We start from the raw sequence: 27639 nt of genomic DNA, 5'->3' as shown, positions 1-27639 counted from the left end.
ACCTAGATTTATATAATTCTGTATCAGACCTGATATTATAACACCACTCTTAAGAAGTTTAGTCCCTGAGTGAAGTTATCACAAATGTTTTGAGAAAATAGCTGAAAAAGAATACCCAAAAAAATCAAAGCACTAGATCTAAGTGAAAGATTGCAAATCTAGGGGAACACCTTCTCTTTAGTGATAGTTCATCTACGGCCTTGGGTAGACTACCCAGGGCTTCTTCATGGATCAGTGGGCTGAGCAAGCCCAGATAAGCAACCAGAGCGTACCCTGCACTAGCTGGGCGATGTCCAAATGGTTCTGGAGGTTGCTCTTGATGGTTATTGTTGTCTGATTAAAACACCAGACAGGTTAACTACAAGGCCTGATCCCCCAGCAGACATTTCTCTGAGTGTAGCTTGTCTCTGAAAGATTTTTCACTCACTTGTTAACAGATTTTGGTTTAATTCTTGGATTCAGTTCAGATATTTTTCTCCTTCCTGAAGTGCTCAGAGCACAATCATTAATAACCTGACTAGTCTACATATGGTTCTGAATGAAGGGGGAATACAAATTTCATCACCCATGGAGTGGAAAACAGAATGCCTAGATTTCTTGGATTTTTCCTAAAGTGTGCCTTGCAGAAGGGCATGAGTATATACCCTTAGAACCTGGGAGTGTAGTCTAAAGTAGTTCCTGTGGCAAGTGTGGAATTTCTTTGAAGTTTCTGGGTTTTATCTTAAAAATTCATGAAAATTTTATATTTGATTCTATAATATACCTGTATTTTTAAAACAAAAATGTATTAAATTATAAATATTTGAGAAAAAAATGACTCTTCAATGTGTCTCAGTTTGAGAAATCTGGTTTTAGAGAATATATGTAATATATGTAATCTTTTACTTATTCAATTTATTTAAATCAAATTGTTTCTGGAAAAAAAAAAAAAGGATTTGAGATAGCTTAAGTAAAGGACACACATGAGGTTAATAGGAATGTGTGAAGTGCTGTGATCCATCCAATGAGGCCACCTCTTTCTAAACTCAGACTCTTCATTTAGGGAGGTGAGTTCCATTAAGGAACTTGAGATTTTCAGATAAATGGAAAATACTAGATAGAGAGGTATCTCATAGATAGCAAAGGTAAACTCTCATAAAATCATTGAGTTAGGACATTAATGGTTCACTGGTTCCCAATTCTAGATATACATTAAAATAAATTGAAAAGCCTTTTAAAAATACAGATTACTGGACCTACTGAATTGTATCCTTTGGGGAGCCCAAGAACTTATTAAAGTCTCTGGGCTATTTTTATGATTACTCTGAACTGTTACTGGGAACCACTGATTGAATCCATCTTTTATAGTAATGTTTCCAACAGAAGGCTGTTTGCCTTTGCTTAACATTATTTCTAGTGAAGTATTGTTTTCCATTCTGGAGACAGTTCAAAAGTTTTTTTAAGTAACAGCTTTATTGAGACAATTTACATGCCATACAATTCACCTAAAGTGTGTAATTCAATGGTTTTTAGTATGTTCACAGAATTGTGCAACTTGCATCTATCACCACAAATTTAGAACCTTGTCATAATCCCAAAAAGAAACCTTAAACTTATTAGTAGTCACTTCCCTATATTCCCACCCTGATCCACCACCACCCGAAGTAGCAACTTATCTGCATTTTGTCTCTATGGATTTGCCTATTCTGGACATTACATATAAATGGAATCATATAATATGTTGTCCTTTGTTACTGACCTCTTTGACTTAGCGTATTGTTTTCAATGAAGCATGTATTACTGTTTTATTTTCTTATTGCCAAATACGATTACATCGTGTGCATATACTGCATTTTATTTATCCATTCATCAGTTGATAGACTTACAGGTTGTTGCCATGTTTTAGCTATTGTAACTACTGTTGTGTGGATATTTTTATTTCTCTTGGATATATATCTAGGAATGGAATTTCAGGGTCAAATGGTAACTGTATGTTTAACTTCTTGAGGAAATACCAAACTGTTTTCAAAAGTGGCTGTGGCATTTTACATTCTTACCAGCAGCGTATGAGTGTTTCAGTTTCTCCACATTTTCAGCAGCACTTGCTATTATGTCTTTTTTATTATAGCCATTCTAGTGGGTATGAAGTGGTATCTCATACCCACAAATGAAGTGGTATCGCACTGTGGTTTTGATTTGTGCTTTTTTGATGGCTAATGATACTGAGCATCTTTTCATGTGCCTATTGGCTATTTGTATATATTCTTTGGAGAAATGTCTATTCACATCCTTTACCCATTTAAAAATTGGATTGTCTTTTATGGTTCAGTTGTAAGAGTTCTTTATTTTGAGCATAAAAATAAACAAAAGACAAAGAGTCATATCCATTAGTATTTATTGCTTGCATACTGTGCGTTGAACACTGTTCAATATGGAACTTGACCTCAAGAAGTCTAAATTTTACGGAGGTGGCTGGGTGCAGTGGCTCATGCCTTGTAATCCTAGTACCCTGTCTCTCAATCAATCCATCAGTGAATTTTAGGGAGGTAAGATACAGATATCTAAAAGCAAATACAGGTAGTATATAATTAAATGTTGGAGTAATTGAAACAAAAGCAATGCTATGGGGTAGTTAAATACTGTTTTTCACATACAATATATGATGTGAGAAGAGAGGATGTTCAATAAATTAAGACAGAGTCTCCATTATAATAAAAAAGGAAAATTATTGTAGGTTGGAATTGTGGGATTAAAATAATCTAGAAGAACTTAAGTGATGGGTAGGTTATGCTATAGCTGTCACCCAGTTGCTTCTTTAACTTAAACTTCTTCTCTTTTGCTCTTTTGCTCCTTGCTCAGCCGTTTCCAGCCACAGAGGCATCCTTGCCTCTGTTAGACATTCTAAACACACTCCCACCCTAGGGCCTTTTCATTTGCTATTGACCATTTTTTATTCACTCTACCTGTAACCCCTCCTCCACTTACCTGAATGGCTTGTTCTCTCCTTTCTTGAAGTGTCATTATATCAGAGAGGCTTTCCCTGTTATCCCTATGCAAAATAGCAATACTCTCTTCACTACACTCTCATCTTTGTCATTGTCGATTTTCTTCAAAGCACTTATCGTTATTTGATGATTTTTGGTTGCTTGTTTGGTGTCTGTCTCTGCCAGGGTGACCAACTGCCTTGGTTTGCCCTGGACTGAAGGGTTTTCTGGGATGCAGGACATTCAGAGTTAAAAAAGGGCAGTCCCAGGCAAACTGGGATAATAAGTCATCCTTGTCTTTTCACTGGATTGGCAGCTTCAGGAGAGAGTGGAATTTGTTCACTGCTGTATCCTGGTAATTTGAAGAGTGCCTGGTATGTAGGGGTATACAATACATGTTTGTTAGATGAACAGATTTCTTTTAAGGTTCTGCATCCCTTAAGGGACTTGCAGCTTTCCAGGACTAGAAAATACACTTTAGATTAAAATTTTAAAAAGTGGAAAAAAATTTAGTTTTAGAGAAATTTGGAGGGATAAAAATAAAATCAGTTAACAGAACCTCTGAAACAATGATTTTCAGCCTTTGTTTTGCAACACCCTGTGGTATGTTCAGCTCCCTCAAAGGATATTATGAAATTCTTTACCCCCAAGGTAATAATGATAATTCACTTTAACTTAAAGTTGCATGAAGGAGGAAGGGTGGATCATAAATTTAAATGAGAAAAGCATGTTGCAATTATAGTGGATTGGAAACCACTGCTATCTGACTTCCTGGTTTGAGGAAGCTGAGGGTAATTTAGTGTTTGGGACAAGCATCTTCAGGGTAGTGAACCTAATGCTACTGCAGGTATTAGTCACTGGTTGTATGAGTCCTTCAGTGACTGTTCTGCTTGCGTTGAATGTAAGAGTACCAACACCTTGTCACTTTTCCTCCTGTGCTCTTCACTGTGCTACCTGCAGAAGGACATCTTCTGAATGTGTCCTTGCAAAATAGTTCCCATCCCCAGTATACACAAAATATATACAAAGAGTGCACTAAGCTGAAATGGACTGCATGTCACACACTTGAAAAACGCTATCCAGATGGATGGTGCTTGATGCCTAGACACTTTTAAGTGCCTTGGCCTACAACACATTTTAAAATGGAATGTTCTCTCATTTTTCAAATCTCCATTTGATGCCTCATTTGAGACCTATAAAGCACTAGTCCTTAGCCCTGAAGCTGAACATAGTGCTCAAGACAGATAAGCAGAATTATAGCACAGGGTGACAAGTGTGGAGATAGAGGTATATGTACAGAGTACTGTGGGAACATGGAGAGGGGCACTTTACCATATCCACGTATGTGTGGTAAGTACCAGGGACTTGGAAACATATTATTTGATTTTTTATGAATAATATATATCTCTTAGGTAACTATTATTACCAAATAACATTTATACAGAAGAGTATAAATCATGTGTCTAGCATGGTGAATTTCCAAAAGGTAAACACATCTGTAGCACCTAGATCAACACACCTAGATCAAACACACCTAGATCAAACACACCTGTAGCACCTAGATCAAGATCTAGATCAAGACCTAGATCAAGTAGCACCTAGATCAAGACCTAGATCAAGTAGCACCTAGATATCAAGAAATATCAAGAAATGATATTTCCAACATCCAGAAGCCTCACTCATGTCCTATTCCATCACTATGACCACTTTGTCTCAGAGTAAACACTATGCTGACTTATGATGTCATCATTATTTTTGCCTCTTTTTGATCTTCATACAAATGGAGTCAAACTATGTGCTTGTCTTCTTTCACTCAGTATTTATTTGTGAGTGTCATCCATGTAGTTACTTTGGTTGATGTTCATGCTCATTGCTGATAGTATTCTATTGTATGAGCATACCACAGTTTATCCATTCTACTATTGATTGACACTTAGGTTATTTTCAGTTTTTTTGCTGTTGTGAATATTGCCACTATGAACATTCTTGTACATGTCTTGGTTAATGCACATATATCCATTCCTGATGGATATGTATCGAAGGGTGGACTTGCTGGGTCATATAGTATAGATGATAGGACAGTTTGAAGTTTCTCAACTTTATTAGTTTATGAGTTAGGGTCCAGTCAGGAGACAGAAACCATAGCAGTAATTTGAACAGGGAAAATTTAATATAAAGAATTATTTACCTAAAGGGGTAAAGGAGATCTCTAAAGAATGCAAGACTAGCAGTTGTAGGGAGCAGCTATTCTAGAGCTAAGGGAGAGGGACAAACTTTGAAGACCCTTTCCCCCATCACACCCCGTCACAGCTGAGATTCCCACCTCCTTGTTGGAGAGGGTGTGGCTGCAGGCTACGGGAAGATGAAGACCTTCACTGGGGATGCTGTGAGCCAGAATTGGTGCAGGTGGCCTACTGGGTGCTGGTAAGCCAGAGCTGGCAAAGTGGAAATGGGCTGGTTTCAGTGAAACAGGCTGGAGGATGAGCACTAATAGGTCTCCTGCATGGCTCTGGCAGCTGCACCATGGGAGCAGGGAGGAAAGTACACAGAACCAGGATAAGAAGCTCCTCCCTCTGCTGTGCCTTGCACTGTTCCTCCATCACTCTCTGTTGACAAGCTGAACACTGCACCCACTGGCAGAAGAAAAATGTTTACAGGGTCTGGCGCCCGCTTCATAAACAGGGTAAAGCAGAATGGCTCTGGGAGATGAGAGGCAATAAATGAATGAATAGCACAACTAGATAATGGCAAACTTATCTTCCAGTTTATTATTTTTACTATTAAACCCATCCTCGTGAGTTCTTTTTTGTTTGTTTATTTGTTTTTCTTAGATGGAGTCTTGCTCTGTCGCCCAGGCTGGAGTGGAGTGGCACGATCTCAGCTTACTGCAAGCTCCGCCTCCCGGGTTCACGCCATTCTCCTGCCTCAGCCTCCCAAGTAGCTGGGACTACAGGCGCCTGCCACCACACCCGGCTAATTTTTTTTATATTTTTAGTAGAGATGGGGTTTCACCGTGTTAGCCAGGATGGTCTCCATGTCCTGACCTCATGATCTGCCCACCTCGGCCTCCCAAAGTGCTGGGATTGCAGGCGTGAGCCACCGCGCCTGGCCCCTCATGAGTTCTTAATTTTAGAGAATATGTTCTTCAGTTTTACAATTCTATTTGATTATTTTCTATAAATTCCAATTATCTGGTTAACTTATCTTTTCATCTATATCTAAATGGCTTTCTCCACTTTCTTGCTTGTGTTAATCATATTTATTTTCCAGTCCATGTGAGCTAATTTTAATATCTGGAATATCCTTTGATTTTTCTGTGTGTGTTTTGTTTGCTTTTTTCTTGGTTATCCATCATGTGGTTCTGTTTTTGGTGTTTCTGGTAGTTTTGAGTGAATGTCAGACATTCCAGTTAAAAAACTACAGAGGCTCCAGATAACGCAGTCTTCTTCCAGAGAGAGGGTTTACTGTCCCCTCTGATAGGGACATAGGCTGATGTGATTGGATGGTCACTTTAATCAGGGATTTTGCCGAGTCGAAGCTAGTTTCTGGCTTTGGTAAGAGTCTGTTTACTTCTAGTTCACTTCTGTTCTGGGATAGTGCTCTTCAGGGTTTTACTTGGGAGACTGGAGTGGCCAGTGTTCCTAAACAATTCTGAGTGCCTTGGCCCACAACATACTTCAGAATAGAATTCTCTGTCATTTGTCAAATATTTAAACACACAAGCAGTGTGGATCTCAAATTCTAAATGTCTTACAAGACTGCTGATTGCTTTGCTCTGCTTTTCACAGGCGTTTTCTTAATTTTTAGCTTCTTGACCTGGGCTACCCCAGAATTCATCAAAGTCTTGAGGGGAGCTGGCTGCATGTTTGAGGTCTCTCAACACTCTGCCAAAAGTTCCAATGGTTTCTCTAGCCTCAGCAGCAGTTTTGTGACTGTGCATAGCCTGGATTCTCAGCCTCCCTCCTGTACCCTAAATTTGCAAATGTCCCCAGGGTAAAAGCAGCTGCAGACATCAGCTCCTCTCCCTGAGGTTTTCTCCTCTCGATTCTCAGCCTCCCAGTTCTCATTGCTTCCATAGATAGCAAATGCCTTCAAATAGATTTCTATATTTTATTTAGCTTTCTAGTTGTTCTTATTGAGAGTGCTGATCTGTACAGAGCTACTTCATCCCACCTGGAAGTCCTCTCCATTATATTTTGAGAACATATAATTTTAAAATTTACTTTCAAAGCAAAAGTACAAAAGACTTCAGCAGATCATAAAATACAATGTACATGTATTACACCTTGGTAGGAATACAGAATTAATAAAATTAATAATTAATAAAAATGTTTGATATTAATAAAATGTTCAATAACAAATTAATAAAATGAAGATAACTGTACTTCTTCCTTTTATATGAAAACCTAGATGTTAACTTCCAATATATATATTCCTAAGGTAGAAATAAAACACTATTTAGCATGGCATCTCTGGTTCTCTTGAGTTGAATGCAGCTTGTAATCAAAGGATGCATCATCAGTAAATGACCCAAGAGAATATGAGAAAATTACTAGAAATTTTGGTGGAGAACTGGTTTATGTGTTGATGAACTAAAAACTACTGTATTTCTACCGTGTCTGTTTCATCAGCCAGAGAAACATTTGATGAAGTAGGAAGAAAGTTGATGTTATTTTTAAAAATATATACTTCCTAAAGGAAGACAGTAGAAGAACCCTGGTTCAAAATTAAGTTTTATGATTTCATCTGTTTTCCAAAGGCGTTGCTATTATAGCCAATTATAGATTAAGAAGAGTATTAATATATACACATATGCATACACATATAATTTGAAAGCACGTGTTATAAACAAGGCTTTAAAAGCATAGTTGTAGAAAAACAGAGCCCCTTGAAAGCACAAACAAGGTGTATTAAAAACATTCACTCTCCTAAGACAAATGAAAAAAAGGCAAACTAAGTTATTTTTTGAAATCCAATGGTAAATATAACATTTAGCAGATGTTGCCACTTTTGATTTACTCTATTGAATTTGTAAAACAGCTATTGGGAAAATGAGGTACTGAGTTGAGTATTAACCATTGCAGTTCAAGAATATGCTTATCCAGGGCCAGGCATGGTGGCTCACGCCTGTAATCCGAGCACGTTGGGTGGCTGAGGTGGGTGGATCACGAGGTCAGGAGTTTGAGACAAGCATGACCAACATGGTGAAACCCTGTCTCTACTAAAAATAAAAAAATTAGCTGGGCGTGGTGGTGCACACCTGTAATCCCAGCTACTCAGGAGGCTGAGGCAGGAGAATCGTTTGAACCCGGGAGGTGGAGGTTGCAGTGATCCAAGATCATGCCACTGCACTCCAGCCTGGGCAACAGAGTGAGACTCAGTCTCAAGAAAAAAAAAAATGCTTATCCAGAGGAGTTATTTAATCAGTTTTGAAGATTACCCATTGTCTTTTGTTGGTCATCTCTCGTCATCCATCCGCTCTTTGTCGCCTCCTATTCTCTCCATCATTCCCTTCAAAGAGCTGGATTTTAAAATGATAATAATAATAATTATTATTAACATTCGAAATACAAGTAAGTACCAAGAAAAACCAGTCTGTAACCCTAGATGAGTTAAAGATGAATATTCACATTTTAGTAGATTTTTATTTCTGGTGTTTTTCTGCCTATGCCACATGGACGTATGTTTGTCTACATTTTTCAATTTTTTTTTACTTTATATATTATCATAAGCATTTTTCCTAAGACATTACAGATTTATCTTAAGCACCTTTTAAAATTGGTTTCTGTTCTTTTGATCTGTTCCTGATTGCTAGTAGCTCTGCAGGAAGATAAAAGATGTATCTCAAACCAGTCCTTTTTCTTTATTTTTGTTTGTTACTCATAGAGAGTTCCGCTTGAATCTAAATGAAATGGTGATTACTTGTGAATTCTTAACTATCTTTCCCCTCACCCTGAATAACTAATAGTTGGTTATGGTTGATAACTTACTAAAAAAATCTATTAATTCATTATTTTAAGACTACTGTCTGTGAACAGGGCTTTTACCTTTGTTTGTCTTAAGAAAATAAGGGAGAAATGAAGGTTTTAGTATCATCAAAATTGTTTTTAGCTAATATATGTATAGCATTGAGTAGAAGATAGAGAACCAACCTTTCAAGAGGACTTTGGTTTAATTGGAGAATCAGGACTTAGACATTAAAAGGGAAATATTGTAGCAAATTATAGTACAGTATATTATCATAGCACATTATATACACCTTTGTAGCATTGTATTCTGTCTAGTAATTGCTTGTTTACCTTTTTGTCTTCTATACATTTGTGAGAACACCTTGAAGGCAGAGACTATTATCTTACTTGTCTTTAGTTTTCCTAACGTCTATTTGTGGTATCAGGCACACTAATATTTTGTTTTTGTTTTAATGAATGAATATGCTGAGTACCACATTAATGGGACAAGAAGTCTGATAAAGTAGAACGTAGTGCTTATTGTACCTAAGGTGATCTGAGACTTTATGGAAGAAGGGTTCTAGCTGCTTTTCAAGCAGGAGTAGGATTTAAACAGGGGACAAAAGTACAGAGAAGCATCATATACCAAGGATGGCATATTGGAAGCACTGAGCAAGCCAGTTTGCTTGGAGTAGTTTGCATGGGCAAATAGTAGAAAATACGGTTACAAAAGTAGGTTGAAGTAGAATTGTAAGGGGTTTAGAATACAATGCTAAGGATTATTCATTGTCAGTCTATACTGTGATTTTAAAAAACTTCCACAGCCTTAGGTTTTGTTTTCCTTCTTCCTAGTATGGTTTAACCAAGACATCGAAACTTTTGTGAGATGTTCATGATTTGAGGATAATATTTTTTCCTTTATGGTACTAAGGATTTCAGAAATTTTTAATGCCTTTTTAGCCACTTGCTGTTAAGCATGCTCCCTGAAATAGTTACGAACTTCATGTGTATACATTAGTTTTTCAGAGGAGTCAGACTTTTATTATACATTTAAAAAGAATGTACAGTTGATTGTTGATTAATTATTTCGTATTCTTCACTCGTTTCAAAGGCTGTTCTTAAAACTAGCTTGCTTTGTGTGCTTTTGGTATACAGGATCTTTTGAGGGAAGGGCTATTTATCTTTTAATAAAGTTTTAATTTTAGAATTTTTGTTTTAGATTTATAGAATTGTTGCCAAGACAGTACAGAGAGCAGAGAGTTCCTAAGTGCCCCACATTCAGCTTCCCCTATTGTTAATATCTTATATTACTATGGTACATTTGTGACAATTTGTCGACAAACCAGTATTGATATATTATTATTAACTAAAGTCCATACTTTATTCAGATTTAAAAAATTTTTTCTTAATGTCCTTTTTCTATTCTAGGATACCATCTAGGATTCTACAATGCATTTAGTCCTCATGTCTGTTTGGGTTCCTTTTGTGACAGTTTCTCATATTTTCCTTGTTTTTGATAACTTTGATGGTTTTGCAGAGTAATGGCCAGGTATTTTATAGAATGTCACTCAGTTGGGATTTGTCTGATGTTTTTTTCATGTTATAGGCTTTTGGTAGAAAGACCTCGGAGGTACAAAGCCATTTTCATCACATATCAAGTCATATTGATAGTCACATACTATTGATATGACTTTTCACTATTGTTGACCTTAATCACTTGGCTTGAGGGAGTGTTTGCCACCCTGTAAAGCTACTCTTTCTTTCCCCCTTTTATCCTTTACTATGGAAGGGTCTCACTGTGTGCAACCCACAGAAGAGGGGAGTTATGCCCTCTTTGAGGGCAGTGTCTACATAAATTATTTGGAATTCTACTGCCTGGAAGATTTGTCTATTCTCTCCATTTATTAATGTATTCAATCATTTATTTGTATCAGTGTGGACTTATAGATATTTATTTTATACTTTGGGTTACAGTCCAATACTATGTTATTTATTTTGTTCTTCAAATTCTTCCAGCTTTGGCCATTGGAAGTTTTTCCACTTGGTTCCTATATTCCTTTGATATGCCCCCATCATTATAGATGTTTTTATTTGTTTGTTTTTTTTGTGGCATTTCCTTACTTTCTGGCACTATGAGATGATCTTAGTTCATCTTGTCAGTTTCCTGCTCCAGTCTTAGTATCAGCCATTTCTCCAAGGATCCCTTGTCCTTTTTATTGGAGAAAGGTCTTAGAAACCAAGATCTTAGTGCTAGATGTGCTTGTTGCTACTGGGATGTTATTGCTTTTATTTAGGTCTTTTAGCTCACAGAGCAAGGAAATGTGCATATCTATAAATATTGGTCTGTGTAGCCATCTGTACCTGTATTAAGGGAAACATGATTTTACTGATGTCTTCAACTCTTATCTACTTCCACATGGATCATTCTAGTCACCAGGAAGGATTATTTTAAGATCCCATTTGTTTATGTACTGACGTCTGCCTTCCTGTGATATTATTCCTATCTTTTTGTTAGTTAATTCCTTCTACAAACGTATTGAGCCTGTATTATATTTAAGGCTTGCACTAGGTGCAAGGGATACAAAAATGAATGATTCATTGATGCATTCACAGTTTCTTCAATACCTGTTTATTGAATACCTCATATTTAGGCACTGTGCTCCATGCTCACACTTTGGTGGTGGAGAAAATATGGCTACAGACAGTTATGCTATAAGGCAGGATGGAACTGTGATACAAGGTAGAAAAGAAAGTGTGTTCTTGTGTTGCTATTAAATAGTATGTAAGACTGAGTAATTTATAAAGAAAAGTAGTCTATTTGGGCTCACAGTTCTGCAGGCTGTACAGGAAACATGGTGCTGGCATCTGCTTCTGGAAAGAGCCTCAGGGATCTTACAATCATGGCAGAAGGCAAAGGGGAAGTAGGCATATCATGCGGTGAGAGCAGGAGCAAGAGAGAGAGGAGGGGGTGCTACAATTTTTCAAACAATCAGATCTCATGTGAATTCAGGGTGAGAACTCACTCATTACCATGAGGATAGACCCACCCCTATGCACCACCCCTATGCACCAGACACCTCCCACCTCCAACATTGGGAGTTAGATTTCAACATGAGATTTGGAGGGGACAAATGTCCAAACTATATCAGAAAGGTAATAACAAAATTCAAATGAGGAAGAAATTAGTTCAGGAAAGGCAATCGCATGATAAATTGTAGCGGTTAGAACCTGATGACATGCAAGTGACAGAAAATACAATCGAACAGATAAAAAAAAAAAAAGGAATTTATTGATTCATATAACAGTGAAGACCAGGGGTAGAACTAGCTTGCAGTGTGAATAGTTTTAGGGCTTAAACAATGTTATCAGGGCTTTGCTCTGCCTTACGCTCATGCTGATATTATTCTTAGGCTCTTCCTAGTATCTCCTAGTACTTCTAGGTGAACATCACAACACCAAGTTCCAAAGAAAAGAAAGTCTTGTATCACAAAGTCTTGGAATTGAGACTTGTCTTGACTTTCCTCATATAGGTCATTGTATCTATGAACATTATTGCTCTGGGGAATAGAATGTGCTGATGAGCTTAGCTTTGTACATATGCTCCATCTATTTCACAGATGTTGGTTTTGTGATTGTTATTAATTAAGGTATTCATTTTTGTTTTGTGAACTTGTCCCATATATTTGTTATATTTTACAATAAAGTTTTTTTAAAAAAGAGCTAAATATATTCAGTATATATATATTAATCAATGTAATTACTCAGATTCAGGTAGTCCACTTAATCCTAAGATGGCTACCTACAAAGAAATTTACTCCTAGACACATCATGGCAAATTACAGAAAACCAAAGACAAGGAGAAAAATCTAAAAAAAGAAACCAGAGAGAACAAGAGAGCAACCATTAGATTGTTAGCTGACTTCTTAATAGCATTAATGGAAGAGAGAATACAGTTTAGTGATATATTTAATGTGATAAACTAAACAACTCTTTAAAATCCTATACCTAGCAAAAAGATTATTGACTAATTTAAGTGAAATAAATCCATTTTCAAGTAAACAAAAGCGGAGACTTCATCATTAGCAAACCATTACTAATTCTTCAGGGAGATGAAAGACAAAAATCTCAGTTGGAAGATAGAGATGCAGAAAGGAGTAAATGGTCACAAAATATAATAAAGGGAGCCAGTAGCTAAAGAGGGTATAGAATTATAAATCATCTAGAGGGTGTTTTAGCTAGAATTGTTTTATACATTTTGGTGATTATTAGGATTTATGTTCCCAATATACTTCATGTAGGCAAATACTAAAATTATGTGACTTCTTGGTGTTTACTGATTTGGGAGTGAGGAAGTGGGTGACTGTAGGGTGAAAAAAGAAAATGACATCAAAGCTTCGTTTTGCAAGTAGATAATTTAATGTTGACCATGTCTGCCATCCTGCTTTCTACATTTCTCTTCTTGTATTGCTGTGTGGTGCTGTGATTATTTCATGGGGAAATCAGGAATGTATTGATTGCTGGATCCCAGCTCCCAAAGATTTCAATTTATTTACTTAGTCTGGGGTAGAACCTGGGCATCAGTGGTTTTAGAAAGCCAATTCTAAGGCTGGGCAACATGGCAAAACCTTGTCACTACAAAAAACAAAAATTAGCTAGGCATGATGGTGCGCACCTGTAATTGCACTACCTGGGAGGCTGAAGTGGGAGAATCGTTTGAGCCTGGGAGGTTGAGGCTGCAGTGAGCTGAGATTGTACCACAGCACTCCAGCTTGAGCGACAGAGTGGGACCCTGTCTCAAAAACAACAAAAAACAAAGCCAATTCTAGTGTTATAGCCAGAGTCGAGAACTACAGGTATTGAAAATGAATATGGGCGAGACAGATCTGAACTCTAGATTTAGTTTTATTGATTACTAGGTGGATTATGCAGGATCTATGTATTTATTTATTGATAAAACTGATAAGTACTTATCTCACAAGGCCATTTTAGGAAATAAAGACGGTAATATTTGAATGTAAAAATGGAAAGAAAACCAGAGGTGCGGAGGCCAAAATGACCAAGGGCAACATATAATCATTACCAGAGAGAGCTTAGCACATGGATGTATTTTCAAAGAAGCCCTAAGTTTACCTTTATAACTGAAGCAGTTTGTTTTGATTTTTGTACTTATCTTTCAACTGATATAGCAATGAGGTTTTGTGCTTACTGAAGTCTTTAGGATTGGGATTGCTCTGCTGTACTTGGGTTATCTACAGGAATGGGCACATTACAGAGGAAGAGTCTCATAAATTTTGAAACTGGTTCTAATATATGTTTTCTCCAACATTTTTAAAAAGCAAAAAAAAAAAAAAAACACTTAGCCATTAAAAAACATTTTTCAGAGAAATTATCTGCATCCTGCTGAGAATTTTATGCCAAACTGCAGCCCCCACACAAGCTTTGGAGAGCCAAGATATTTAAACCTGTAAAGGAAAACGCCAGCTCAGCCCTTACACTGGTTTGATGTAATCCTTTAACCACAGAATGATTTCTAGCCTTGAATTGACAATGACTCAGTAGACCTTGTATACATTTTAAGAATGTTTTTAAGTAGGTAGGATTATAAAAATAGAAGTACAACATTATTATAAACAAAACATTCAACACATTGAATACAGTTTCTTGAATATGTTTCAAGAACATTTATGAAGAAACCAGATTGAAAAATAAAGTCTGGATTATTATAGAATTTTTAAAAGAAGGACAGCTAATTACTTATAGTATCTAAAATAGTCTACCAGAGGTTATCAGTCACTTTTTAAAATCAAAGGGGGTGGTTCTTTAGGAGGTTAAAAAATTAACTTGCACAAACACTAATTGACGTAACAATTATATATAATTTGTGTGTTTAAAGATACTTTTTTTTTTTTTTTTTTGGTTAAGATATGGGGTCTCACTCTGTTGCCTAGGCTGGAAGTGTGGCGGTACAATCACAGCTCACTGCTGCCTCGACTTCCTGGGCTTAGGTGATCCCACCTCAGCCTCCTGAGTAGCTGGGACCACACTTCCATGCCTGGCTTAAAGATACATTTTAAAAAGACTTATTTATTTTAGTAATTTGAAGATGTTTCTTCAAATTACTAAAGGTTAACATGAACTTTAGCCTAGTTAGCACCTCTGGGAATTATTTTTAAAAAGCAAAATGTGTCTCAATGAGATTTGACTTTAATTTAAAACTAATTTAATATACTAGTTAGCCATTTATTTTACTTTCAACTACTATCTAGGTTCTACTCCAAATTCAGTAAATCTATACAGATTAAATTAAAAGCATTTTCAAGTTAGGAAAAGAGATAACTATTTCAAACTTTTGAGTTTATGTATTTTTATTGATATATGAATAGAATTGAATAGAAATACTTTTGGAATGAGCTATAGATTTATTTTATGTATGTATCTCGTCTAGTTCATAGTGAATACATCATAGACAACCTTAGCTGTGTTTTACTGAATTAGAAAATCTGTAATAGTAATTGCCAACCTTTTAATACTAAACATAAATAATTGAAATACTGTCCTGTTAATCTAAGGATTTTGACTTTCTGAAGCGAGCTTTAAGTCCATTTCTTATGTTTTGTTAGTATTTTTTGGACTTTTTAATTTGTAATTATTAAATTTGAGATAAAAATTTTTGTGCTGTTTTGTAGCATGCCCTGTGAAAATTTTCTTTTTCAAGGAAACAATGCATTTTAAAATGTTTGTAACATTTAGAATAAAGGACTAAGGAAGTTTTGAAAATTGATAAATTTTTAAGCCAGATTAAACAATTAAGATTAATTGCACACCTTCTTTAACTTTTAGCATCATGTCATGGCTATAAATTTGTAAGTAGCCATTTTAGAAATCCAATTATAATTCTTAGGTATAATTTTCAGAAATCAAAACAACAAAATTAATTGCAACTATAGAATTTCCTTATTTGAAAAACTTTCTATTTTGGGGTATTGTATAATGAATCTCCATGGATCGCGTTTCAATAATTGCCGCATCATAATCTTGTTTCATCTATACTCTTATTCACTTACTGCCTAGTAGCATTGTAGTTTGAAGCAAACCCCACGTATTATGACATTTTATCTGTAAATATTTCAGTATAATATGCAAAAACATAAATCTTTTAAAAAGCATAACCAAAATACCATTATCTTATCTAAACAAATTGACAGTAATTCCCTAGCATCATCAAATAACCAGTCATTATTCAAATTCCTAATTGTTTGAATTAAGATCTATGCATTGTGATTGTTATATCAAGTCTTTTTAACTTACTGGTTTTCTCCATCTTTTTTTCCCCCTTTTTTGCAATTCATAGCTGCAGAAACAGGCCATTGTCCTAGAAAATTACCACAGGCTAGATTTTGCTGATTGTATCTCTGTGGTATAGTTTAACATGTTCCTGTCTTCCTCTGCAGTTCATATAAATTGGTAGTTGGATATATGTCCCAAATTTCTTGTACCTTAAATTACTTGGTACATAATCACAAACCGAAAGTAACCCTGGTTTCCCCTACCATCCTGGTTTCTAAATTTTGTGAAATAGCTGAAATAGGGACTATGTGCTTTATTTTATACACGACATATAGAGGCATCGTTAGATTTTATTTAATTGTATATAATGCTCGACTGAAGATTAGAATTTGCAGTAACATTAGTTTTAGCAAAATGAGGCAAGTGTATAGCAAGTAGAAAAGAACTATCAAAAGCAACAAAGATTCTAAAGGTACAGTATCCTAGTGTCATTTATTTTAAGGACAGGTAGCCTATTCACCTAAAACGTCCCTAACTATATCACTCTTTTTAAAAAGTGGCTATCTGTTCTTATAAGAATGACCCCTGTTCATCAAGTAAGGTGAATTATACTAAGTATGCTTTATTTTAAATAATAACAGGAGCAACTAGAGAGTTTAGTTTAGTTTAGCACTTGAAGGATTAAGGAATTATATATTGTAGTTGAAAAATATGGTGATCTGGTTAATCTGTAACCTCTGTATATGATATATTTAATGTGTGTATATTAATGTTAGGTGACATATATAAAAATTACAGAAATTCTTCTGTATTGAGGATAGTGGGGAAATAAGGTAGATGGATTAATCCAGTATTCAAACTCATAAAAATATACTATATAAGCTATATATGGGCCACCAGTCTTTTAAAATAATTGATTTTTTAAATAAAATAGCCCTCCCACTAAAAGTAGAACATAATTTGATCTTTTTTTTTGATGGTTTGGGAGCATTTAAGAGACTTTATAGTATCAGAATTATTATTAGCCTTAATTATCATTATATTGTAGCTGTATAGCAGAGTTGATTAATGCAGAGTTCCAAAGTAATGTTTGTTACCAGAGAATTTTCACTGGATTCAGAAAGCCTGAATGGTAGTCACAGAGAATCACATGAAGAGACAGGAACTGCTCTGGATGCATACGTATGTGTGGCTGCATACATAGACTTGTATTTACTCATGTGCACAGGTGTACATATTATCGTTAAATTTATAATGTATATTGTTAAACATATATACATATATATCAACCTGTGACATATGCAGCCATTACCAGTACTAAGGAAGCTGCAAATGGAAGAAATTTGATCAAAATTTACCAAGAGGAAATTGGCTCCAAGACATAATGCTTTTGGCTGGAGAAGATAGTGATCCTGGCACAGTATACTCTCTATTTCCTTGTTAGAGCTCCAAGATTAAAAGAATTAGCTACATAGAGGCAGATGCTTGGTAGCTTTCTGGAAGCACAATTATAAGGTTTATGAAAAACAGGAAGATCAACATCACATACAGGTTTTATGAACTGGGAACTGATTTAATGTGCTGTTTTGTATCCCTTAGACCTTGTCTATTGAGCCATAATAATTTCATTTCATTTTTATAACTATTTTTACATTCTTATTTTAAGTGTGATAGCCTTTGGAAAGAAATTATGTCTTAGAATGCTTTTAAGATACTATTTTTCAGATTGTTCAAACTTTTTGTGATTGATGACTGTAATTAGTCATATTGCAATATTGTATTTTCAGAACTGCTTTCCAATTTTCTTTTGTCTACTTCTGCTAATAACCACAGATCAACTTGCTCCCAGTAGCCAGTATCTTTGTTGAGCCTGGAAAATATTTTGGATCCTTTAATATACCTAATTTTGTTTATAATGAATTGAATAGTAGTGATCATTCACTTGAAAAATAATTTGAGTGCCCACTTTGAATAACCCATAATGTCTAACACAGTATTTGCATAGAGATGAATAAGATACTGTTCCTGTTCTCCCATAGTTTATAATCTCATAGAAAGACAGTGATATGAAGTAACTATATTACCCCATCAGTGATTTCTTATGAACATTAGTGGGTGCAATAATAGGAGAGGTTTCTTTTCATCTTTAATTTTCAATGACTGAGAAACTTCAGCTATTCTTTTGCTTACATGACACCAATAAACACCTGATGCATCTATCATAAATGAAGAGACCATGGGAGGAAATAAACAGTCTTTTTAGGAGATGCCCTAAAATCTCAATAATCTTATTTGTAGCAGGGGCTACGAACTCAAATGTCTGAAGGAGCCAGTCAAGTGTACCCCAGTAACACGAATGAAAAAGTAGGTATAAAACAGTTGGAATTGGTGGGGATTGTGACCTGCTGAAGTGTGTATGCTTTGTTTAAAGATTTTCAAATAAAAATTTGTGTGGGTCAAAGAAAGCATGTCTGCAGGCTGAGGCAGTCAATTTGCAAATGCTCCGTAATTCCTTAATCTTAATGAAACCATCACAAAAACATTTGAGAGAAAAGATGATGATTTAAAATTAAACACAAATAAATATGTCCAATTTGAGAATGATCACACCATTGAGTAAGCTATTTGGCACTTTCCCCCCAGGGCACCAGTGACATTAAATCAGGGGTGATGGGATCTCACAGGGAGTCTGGATGATATTACAGATCTAGGCAGATGAAAGGATCAAGTTTAGTAAAATTCTTTACTATAGGAGAAGCAGAAAGGAGCAAGAGTGATGTTGGCTCTCCATTGTTGAAGATGTTTTTCCCCCCTGGATATGGGCAGCTCTGGATTCCAGGTGATATTCATTGTTAGAAGTAGACCAGAGGTCTGGAGACACAATCTGTAACTTCCTGGGATACGTGTGGGGCAACTAGTGGAAAGCTCTAGTGGGTGGAGCTTTTAGCCATCGTTTAGTCAATGGATTGTATGTGAAGGTCTAGAGAGTTTATATGAAATTACTTGGGCCTTTAATCACAATGAGAAAATTCATCGGAAAAATAATTATGTGTTCTGGGTTTTGTCTGCTATGTGGGTGCCTGAACCTGACTCCAAAATCATGAAAAGATTGTATAGGGCCAAGGAGCAGGTCTCACCCCAGGCGTACTTAATCAGTGTATCAGAGGGTTGGATCTGATACTCTGTCTTTTTGAGATGCTTCCACAATTATTCTGACGATAGCCAGTGTGGAAGCTAGGGTAGTAGGTAGAAAAGGTTCATATACTTGTAGGGAAAGATCAGGCTTTCCTGGTTAATGAAGATTGCATATTGACAGCCTTCTATTAAGGGATTTTTAAAATATTAATTATTAATAAATGCTCTTTATTAATAAAAAGAAACCTAGTCTGTTTGACGATGAGTTGATAGCAGTCAAAATTGGTAGCTTGGGATGTTAATGCTTTGTTAAGGTTCGTGAAGCACTTCATTGGAGAGAGTATGTCTTCATGATTATCTATCCTGAGACCCAGGGAAGGCTGTTTGGATGGTACTATTTGAAACAGATGCTTTTATTTAGTTTACTTTGAGAGGCACCACAGTTTCGAAAGAACTGGTGAGGAATGGGTTTAGGGGCTAGAGACGGATGGCAGTAGTTTAAGGAAGTGACACTTAATGAAACAATAATTATTGTGTATTGCTAAGATGATAAATGGTTTGAAGGCAGTCACCATGGCTGCCTTCTGGGGACCCATTTTAAGTCTCCTGGAGAGAGAATGTGTGCAAAAGATGTAAAGGTTTACTGGCCAGAGGCACACATTTCCAGTGTGGCATGGAGCCAGCATTCATATGATACCACAGGACAGCTTGTACGTACTGAATATGTTCCAGTCAAGTGGAGGAAAGGTAAAAATATCTCCTGTTTAAGGGACCATGAAGCCAGTGAAGGCCTCCTGTCTAAGCTCAGTGCTAAAGAAGGGCTGGGGTACTGCTCATTGTGTGCATGTCAGTAATCAAAGACACGTGTCAGTAATCAAAGGGTCCTTATTTAGTCTGGAACAGTTCTTCATTTTTCTCCTTTATGTCCTTCAATGGGACTGTTGGCTTTTTTATAAGTTTCACTTGATTACCCACTGAATCAAATACCTTATTGGTGTTTGAAAAGATCTAGGATGGGGAACATCTCAGATACCTATTTCAGATCCATTTTAACTTAAATTTATTGATTGAGTTGTAATATACAAAAATATAGATTCTGTTTTTACTCTTTTCCTTATTATTTATTTTTTCCTTAAGAAAAATCGTTATAATCATTGTTGGGTTAGTAAAAATAGATTAATCCTCTATGTAGATTTTTCTGCAGATAAATGTAGGAAGCTACTCAACTTTTGTCTCTGGCAGAAAACCCAGACCAAATCTATACTTTTGGTTGAAGTGCTCTTGAATAGTTATATGGCCTAGTAAGAGCTCATGTGCCTCTTCCTCTGATCTTTCCCCTAAAGAGGTAAAATGGTGGTAATGGTGTTGTGGTGTGTCAGCACTCTTTTCTTTTCTTATTTTTCTTTTTTTCCTTTTTTTTTTAAGTGACAGGAACCTGATTCAAACTGGCTTTAACTATAAAGAGAATTAATTGACTTAGAGAACTTAACATTCCAGAATTGAACATCAGACAAAGCTTGGTCCAGTGGCTGAAATAATGTTATTTAAGGACCTGGTTTCTTCCCATTTCTTTTCTTCTCTGCTCTGCCTCCCATTGTGTTAACTTTTAGTCCCCATATCCACACAGGTTCACAAGTCTTTGCCCTTGTGAATAAAAAATTGTTACTCCAATTCAGACTTTATATTCTCCTTTATATTCTCCTTTCATAGGAAGAAAGAAAGCCTTTATTTCTCAGCAGTCCCAGCCTTTATTTATCTCATTGGGTTTGATTGGATATGTGTCCAATGGCTGAATCAAACATTGAGCTAAGTGTACAGGCAATGTTGATGGCGTTAGATAGTGAGGACCTATAGAGCTTATAGAGAACTGGAGGTTCTCACTCAAAACTTATGCCTGAGAATGGGGAAGGGAAGTCTCCCCCACAAAATTTGGGTTGGTGTTATCAGCAAGAGGGGAATGGATGTTGGACATGAAACAATGGATGTTTACTAAATGTTTAGACCAAGGATATTATGTGGATCTGGGGATAAGAGGTAGAGTTTTTAGGGAGAAGAGTAAAGACATTGAAAGCTCTTTAGTATCCCGTGTATTGTGCTTTGTGGATATCCTTTCCTTCAGTTGAGTGTCTATTTTGCTTTGCTTTTTCTTTCTTGCTCTTATAGCTGCATGTGGCTGTTACAACCCGAAGAGCCTGGGGTAGTCTCCTTTTCATTCGGAGTTTTATCTGCCCATTTACACATAAGTTGTGTTACTAGGACATTAGTGGTTTTAAGACCACTGGCCAGGAAAGCCTATAGCTGGGATTTTGACTAAGAGGAAGAGGGTCTGGCAAATATTGCAGGTCTAAAGTCCAGGGAGCTCAGCTAAGGTGGGGAGAAACAGTTACATAATATAAATCATTGTAGCCCAGGGGCCTGGTCTCACTAGGGAAGTCATCTAGGGCAGAGGTCAGAAACTAGGTGTCAGAGCCTGCAGATGTTTCTCCAGTTGTAAATAACAAATTGGTTGAAACTCTTTGCTCTTCTTGTTCCATACTTCCCATTCCTGTGGGTTTCTTTGTGATTATCATAGTCAGAAGGAAATCAGAATCTACCGTGGGGTCTGGTGCCAACTGAGACAGGAAAAAAGTTACTATCTTGATCTGGGAGAATGGATAGGAGTTCCCTATGGCTATAAAATATTCAGTGCCAGCAAAGGGTCACTAAGCTTAAATGATCTTTCATTGTGATTTAAATAATTTGCTCCAAGTTTAAAATCTTTGGACGGAATTGGGATTCTTAACTCTCTTAAGTTTGAAAGATTCCTGGAGACATTTTCTAATGAAAAGTGTAACACTAACAAAGTGTTTGCTTTAACTAAATGATTGCAGTTAATTTCTTGTAAAGAAACACAGAAGCACACATTAACTTAAAATAAGCTCACACTGTTGTTTCTTGTAGTACAGCCAGGAAAAACAGTAACAAGCTGTCTCCTTCAAAATCACATCCCTGGATGATATTCGAGCAACCTGGAAAATTTAAATACATCCCCAGGAAAAACAATTTGAATTAAGTTAGAAATCATATTTGCTAATTCCCTTTCTGCCATCGCCTTTCATTCTCTGGGTCTGAGTAGCATTAATTGAGAAGGTGTGTGGCATCAATAGCTAAGGTAAATGGTGATATTCATTTCAGAACCACAGCCAACCTGGGGCCACAAAAATAGTTTTAATGTTTAGGATTCATGAGTCAAATTTTAGCCTACATTGACATTTTGTCCTAATAACATTAATTCATGTATTTTTGAGAAACCACTGGTTTAAAACTTGAGCATTTTGGCCCCAAATATATTTGATTTTGTATTTAAAAGATATTACCTTAAAATTGTGAGGATAAAGACAACACCTATGGAAGAAATAGAGTGTATTTAGTTATTAGTCACTCTAGTACTCTTCACGGTGCTTATATTCAATAATTTTAGTGTTCTTGGCCTTAGTTCTCTAATGTGTGTTTTGGAAAATACATTATTTTTATTCTCTGCGTGGTTACAGTTTTAAGAGAAAAATGGCTAATTAAGATTCTTTTCCTTTGGAGGGTATTCTTTTCATTCCTGTCCCATTTGAGGGATTTTCCAAGATAGAAAGGAATCTGCCTACTTTCTTTCTTTTAATAAATGAGGAAGATTGGATCAAGAGATGTGGTTTAAAATTTCTTCCCTCTCCACTTCTCTCCCACCTTTGTTTCCTCCCATTTATCCATCCCCAATTCTTAAGAAAGAAACACAAGTTGGAATTAAGCTGGGTGATCCTAGAGACGCATTTGAAGTGGAAATTCAAGATGGAGTGGGGCTGCATACTGGTCACCTTCTTTTAAGAGGAACTGAAAGGTAATCTACATAGCAATTTCTGATGGGCAAGAAGGGACATCACAGGCTTTTGAATTTTATAAATGGAGCCATAATTATAATTAGGTATCATTTTGGGATACTTTTACATGTTTTAGGTTTAAAGCTTACTTGCCTATGGAGGAAACTAGACATGTGAAGTATGCCACCTCCAAAGATTCTGACACCCTGGCACAAAATTGAGATGATAAATTCTGATAAAATTCCACCAGTAGGTCTTCTCTTGATAGATATTTGAACATGCCCTAGAATTACTCTGTTAGTTGGAAGTTTGGCTTACCTAGCAACTGGGTGAGGCTGCCTACTGAATGGCATTTTGAAAAGTTCAGACTTAAAATTTCCTATTTTGCTTTTTCTCCATTATGAGTCTTACCAGTCCTGTCACAAACTTTTATGGGAAAGTGGTTTTTCAGCTACAAAGGTATTTGTGCATTTTGCCCAAGACATATGTCCTCCTCAAGAATATATAACTGTCATGTTCTGTATTGACATGAGAATCAGGATCACATTACCACAAGTAGCTAGAAGATTTCATTGGTTGTAAGCCAGGGAATGGTCTGATTGATTTTGTCCTGCAAGTCAAAAAAAAAAAAAAAAAAATAGCTCTTACACGTGGCTCACAGCGAAGTTGGTTGTTGGTTGAGAGGCAGGTCAGAACCTTGGAGAGCTCAAGATAAAGGTGGGGCAGAACCACAATCAGAAGCTTCCGTGGCTTCCATGGCTGCTCCCAAAAACTCCCCAAAACGGATGAGTTTTTCTGGAGCAACTGTCAGCTCCACTCTGCTTATTGTTGAGATATGTAGGATTTAAGAAGATAAATTCTTTTTACTCCGAGCATGAGCTGCATTTTTGTTGACTAATTTGATAATTCGTGGCTAAAGTCTTAAAAACAAAAACTGAAAGGAAAAAAACAAAGGGACATACTTTTCTTCAGCACGTTTTTGTGAAGATCCTATGCCATTCCTCCATGGCCATGTTATGATTACGGATTCCGCTTAGCAGGGCTTCTGGTATTGAGATGAGGGTCACATACAGGACGGGGGGAGGTAACATTAAGATTTCACTGAACTATTCACTGTGTATTAGACTAGATCAATTTTTCCAAAAAAAGATTCTTTTCAAATCACAACATCTTTGATAACACTCCAACCAAGCCAAACTAAAACAAACAAAAACGAGACGAACAGAGGTGTTCTGGTTAAAACAGGGTTTAGAAAGCCTGAAGTGCCTTCTGTTCAGACTAATTCTGGCTCCACCAGAAGCCCCTAAACACAAGTCGCAAATTACCATGTTTTACCTGCATACATTCAATTTACTTGACAGACACAGTTCCTAAGTAAGTGTGAGGACTTAACCTTAACTGTGTTTCTAGGAATACTTTTACTAGCCCAAATTAATCCCAGAAGTGGCCATTTATTGGTGTCTACTTAGCTATTCATTTGGATGGCAGATATTTGCATTTCTTTCTTTCTTTTTCTTTTTTTTTTTTTTTTGTCACTCAACTTGTTTATGGTAAGTCTCAGCTTCAATATGAAGCCGTTTTTTTTTTTTTTTTAATCGAAACTCTGCGTTTTACATGCTAAATATCTTGGCAAGTAGGTTGTTAAACATAGTAATGAAGTTAAAACAGCAAGAGTGAGGAGTTAACAAAAGCTAAACATTGCAGCCTAAACAAAATTCATACAAAAAATAAACTATCACTGGTTACATAAAATTTTCCTGACTGGTTAAAACTTAGTATAAAATGTGCGTTTTAGAATCCTTAGCTATCAAGTTCAGAAAGGACCAGTGTCTATTTAAAATAATTCTTTTCCCAAGCCAAAGTGTAATCAAAATTAATTCAAATGACATAACACATTCTAATGCTAAAAAATATTCATTATTATTGAAGTGGAAGTAAATCCCAGAGCTTTTGGGGCTTTCTCATGCTGCAAATGGCTGTTTCTCTGGTTCACTCAAAGCAGCATATGACAGCATCCAAGGATGACACTAAGCTCAGTAAAGGGCAAGACTGCTGGTAGCCAGCTCTGACCTTCCTGTGAAGCATGGCTGCTGTGTGCACAATACAGATGTGTGAGGATCAAAGGCACACTATTCTGCTAGCTAAAGTGATAGCAAACCACCCCCTAACCCTAAAAGCTCCTTCCCCAGGTAAATAAAAGTATACAAGGGGAAAAATTAAAATACATTTATCTACAGAGTAAGGGTTTTGAAATATTAATTTAATCCCTCCTTCAAAAATTTTAACTAGAGTCATCTGGTCATTTCTGATCACATCTTAAAGATGTATCCAGATTCAATTTCTGTTGGTTTATCTTTAGACACTTCTAGTCAGAAGTATTAATTTTATTCCCAAATATCTTAACCACTAGTATGACTGCAGTGTATTATCTCCCAGAGTTATCAAGCCCTGGAAGAGAAAAAAATAGATGTTCAAGCAGCAGGCAACATTTATGGCCCTTTCACACAGTGGCATCTGAGTGGCTACTGAATAGTCCAGGAATAATTCTAAAAACAAGAAAATTCATGCATTTTAGTAAATATGTTGTAGTTTTCACAGTTGAAATTTCCTCAGACATTGTGCTTTCTTTATAAGGGAATCCTGATTTTTATTAATGTTATGGTGAATCAAGACTTGAATGAACTAGCAGGCTTCTTTTTCTTCTTACTGTGTTTCTTATGCTTCTTTTTCTGTTTTGTTTTTTTCTGTTGCTTTTTCTCATTCTTCACTGCTTTTCATCTTTTTTGCTCGTACCTCCTCAATATACTCTGATTCTGATAAGGACTCCGATGATAAAGGTTTATCTTCAGAATATATCTTTCTCTTTTTTTCTGAGTCCTTTAATGTCCTTTTCTTTCTCAGTTGCATCTTTTGACTTCTTTTTCTTTTCTAAATTATCCTTACTGTCTGATTCAGTTTCTGACATGGACCTTTCAGAAGATTTATATGAACGGTTCTTCTTTTTCTTTCTTGGTTTTCTGTGTTTCTTATCCTTATCTTCAGAATCAGAAGAACTGCTGGAAGAATCAGAGCTTGATGAAGAAGAAGATGAATACTTACCAGATGTCTTCTTTTTTCTTTCTCTGTCTTTTTTTGGATGAGCTCTCACTTCCACTTAACAATTTCCCCCTGTGTTTTCCTAGTTCTTTCTTCCAGTTCTCATTCATTTTTTCTTCACATTCAGCCAAAGCCTTGGAGGCTTTCTTTTTTCTTTTCTAGTTGCTCTTTTACTTCTTCCCAGGTAGGCCTTGATCGATTCAGATAATCCTGTATTTTTGGCCCTGAAGACTGGATTGGACCCCTTGATCTCACCATTGCTGTTGGGTTCATGTAGGCCACCCATTTGTCCCACTTCTCCATGGTGCTGGGCTGAGCACACAGTCGCACGCCGAGGGAAACCGGGCTGGAGAGATGGCCGAAGCGGGCCCGCTGCAGGTGCATGTCTTTCTAATTAACTTCTGTGCATCCCAGAATCCACTGTGTTTTAGACTGTAATGAACAACTTCAAACATCATAGCAACAATCTCATCAGACTCTATAGGCTCTGCTTACAAGGGGGAAGAGAATTATTAGGATATTTGAAAACAAAGCCATGGAGGATCACAGAACTACCCTGTTTAATTTTTTTGCTGTACCAATATTTATTTCTATGAGTGTGCTACAATTTGTAGTGGTGAAGGGTACTACTATGATATTCTTTCTTGTCTCCACTTCATTTTGTTCTTAATAGTTGAAATTTCACAAGAACAAAATCCCAAAATATAATCTGCAAGTTAAAACCATAAGGGATATGATTGGCAGTGCTGTGTTACCTTTTTTTGTTAGCCACATGACTATAAATATTTGAAGGGTATTTACATGGAAGAAGGAGTAGACTTTCTCTGAATAGTCCCAAAGTTAGTTTTTCTTAATCCAGCTTCTCTTTCTCCCATCTTCAAATTCATGTTATGTCCACTCGACTTTACAAAATTTGGAAATTGTTATATTTGAAGAAATAAGGAAAATATGTTTAAAATGATTTCATTTCAATTGTTTTAGATGATATATTAGAGGAATTATACATACTTAACAAAATCTATGGTGTAAACACTTATGGCTGATAATACTTGGTCCTCTTACAAATAGGTCAATAGCAAATTTATTTTTGTTGTTATCCTTGGTATTCTCCAGATGGAGTGACATTTTAAAAAATCATGCTTGTTCAGTTCCAGTTTTGTTAGAAATGTAAAATGTTGTTGGTGATTTCCTAAGACTTCCCATTTATTTTATTTTTTCTGCATATTCTGTATAATTTATTCATGATTATAGACATTAGAAGTTTAAAATTAGAAATTACCTAATGCACTATTACTTTCTATGTCGTAGAAAGATTTTTACTTTTTTCTTTTTTAATAGCTTTATTGAGATCTAATTGATATGTAA

General features: G+C 36.1%; 1 protein-coding gene and 1 pseudogene across 6 annotated transcripts in view; one reads left to right on the top strand and one right to left on the bottom strand.

Annotated features, from left to right (window-relative positions):
* Positions 1–27639, top strand: part of BABAM2 (BRISC and BRCA1 A complex member 2) — a 544147-nt gene that overhangs the window by 191131 nt on the left and 325377 nt on the right. The window lies entirely within an intron of this gene.
* On the bottom strand, positions 25845–26616 carry LOC129030057 (protein FAM133B-like; annotated as a pseudogene).

Source organism: Pongo pygmaeus, chromosome 12 (assembly GCF_028885625.2).
Source record: "Pongo pygmaeus isolate AG05252 chromosome 12, NHGRI_mPonPyg2-v2.0_pri, whole genome shotgun sequence".
Classification (NCBI taxonomy): Eukaryota; Metazoa; Chordata; class Mammalia; order Primates; family Hominidae; genus Pongo; species Pongo pygmaeus.
The sequence above is the reverse complement of the archived record's forward strand: the minus strand, read 5'-3'. Positions and strand labels throughout refer to the sequence as shown.